Here is a 2,177-nt window from a genome sequence, read left to right on the forward strand (position 1 = left end):
AGCTAGCACTCCAAAACAGTCCAGTGGAGCCTGAGTGGTGGGTGTTGCCTTCTGACACACCTCTGGTGATGTCAGGGGGTGTGGCATATGTAAATGAGTTATGCTAATGAGCTCCTGCACCTCTCTTTCTACGAAATGACCCCTGGTTGCCAGTTTTGGGCTGGGAAATACCTGGAGGTTTGGGGGGTGGAGCCTGGGGTGGGCGGGGTTTGGGAAGGGGAGGGACCTCAACATGGTATAGTGCAGGTTGCTTAACAACGTCAAAGCCACATAGAATGAACATCAGATGTGTGAGAGCTGCAAGACACAAACAGGCATCACACGTTTTTACTGGGAAATATGCAGAGATGTGCTTTTTATCAACATCAAATGAGACTGCCCAAAGTAATAACAAAAGGGGTAAAAGCAGATATCGATAATGGTATTTATTTGTCCAATGATATTTGTTTGCTAATGATATTTCGCTTCCCCAGCCGCCCTGCCGGGAGCCGCACAATGTGTGTGAAAGAGCCGCATGTGGCTCCCGAGCCACAGTTTGGCCACCCCTGGGCTAGTGCCATAGAGCCCACCCTCCAAAACAGCCGTTTTCTCCCAAGGGAACTGATCTTTTAAAAATTTTTTTTAAAAAAGATCAAAAAATTCAAAAGCATTAGAAAATTTCAGAGACATTCCCGAGGGAAACCAAACATTAAAAATAATAATAATACTCATTAGCCAATTAGAAGTTAACATTAAGGTAAAACTAAAATTACAGGAATAAAAAGTATACCCTAAATCTAAACCAGTAACAATAAAAAAAAAATCAAATATAACTCTTTAAGAGAACTGATCTTGATTGTCTGGAGATCTGTAATAGCGAGCGAGTACCAGGTGCCGCCTGGAGGCTGGCAACTCAGGGGAAGGGGAGAGAGAGAGAGACAGAGAGAGAGAAAGATGGGTTGCGATGTTCCCTCTAAGCTATGGAGTCTTGTGAGCAAAAATTCTACTTTGTGAGCTCCCGGCATTAAAGTCATGAGCAGGTAATTTCGCTACTGCATAAATTAGTTTGCTCTGGAGCCCTCCTTCCTGAGCTAAGGCAAAAATCTGTGAGCCAGAGGCTAAAAAACTGTGAGCTAGCTCACACTAACTCAGCTTAGAGGGAACACTGGTTACTAACCTCCAGGCAGGGCCTGGAGATCTCCCAGAAGTACACTGATATCCAGACACATAGATCAGTTCCTCTGGACAAAATGGCTGTTTTGGAGGGTGGAGTCTCTGACATTGTCACCCACTGAGGTCCGTCTCCAAACCCTCTCCTCCCCAGGCTCCACACCCTACGTCTCTAGGAATCCATAGGGTTGCCAGGTCCCTTACCTCTGCCAGCGGGGGGCCTTTGAGGGGTGTTCCGGGAGGTGGGGGGGGACATTGCGCAATGTCCCTGACATGATGACATCACCCAGAAGTGCCGTCATCGTGCCGGAAACGTTGCGCAGGGACGCTCCGGTATTTGGGAGAAACGATGGTCTTTTGCCCTCAAAACCATAGAGTTTGCCCAAATACCAGAGCGTCCCTCGCACGTTTCTGGCGTGATGACATCAGTCCCCAGTGACGTCGTCACATCGGGGGCGGTACTTCCGGAAGTAGCCCAAAAATGTCATTTAGCGGTGGGATTTCCCCCCACTGACCAGCTGGCTGGCAACGGGAAAGCCCGCTCCAAATTGGGGGGTCCCCCTCCTGGAACGGGGGGGGGCTGGGACCCCCCAGGAATCCCCCAAGCTGGAGTTGGCAGCCCGAGCTGCAAGAGCAGCAGTTATGGCAAGGTCCCTTAAAAGTCATTGTTTTCTGAGAAGCACCCCCCCCCAGTTCAGAGACAAAATTGCACAGGGGTTTTACCAAGGAGAGGTACCCGAAAAAACAGGAAACAACCCCCCCCCCCAGCACTCCAGTGGATGAGAAACAGAAGACAAACCAGATATGCCGTCCAGTTTCATTTCTTTCCGCTTACATACATACAGAAAGGGAAACAAAAGCAGTCGTCACTTTTTTCCTGATGTTGTCCTCCCCAAACTTGCACATGATAGATCAGGGGTCTCCAACGTGGTGCCCGTGACACCTTTTCTGGAAGTGGGTGGTGGGGCCAGGTAGGGCTTTTGCCCAGCAAAGCTCCCGATTGACTCTTGGAGATTTGATTGGCTCTG

This window comes from Gekko japonicus, unplaced genomic scaffold (assembly GCF_001447785.1).
Source record: "Gekko japonicus isolate JY-2015 unplaced genomic scaffold, Gekko_japonicus_V1.1 scaffold2941, whole genome shotgun sequence".
NCBI classification, from domain to species: Eukaryota; Metazoa; Chordata; class Lepidosauria; order Squamata; family Gekkonidae; genus Gekko; species Gekko japonicus.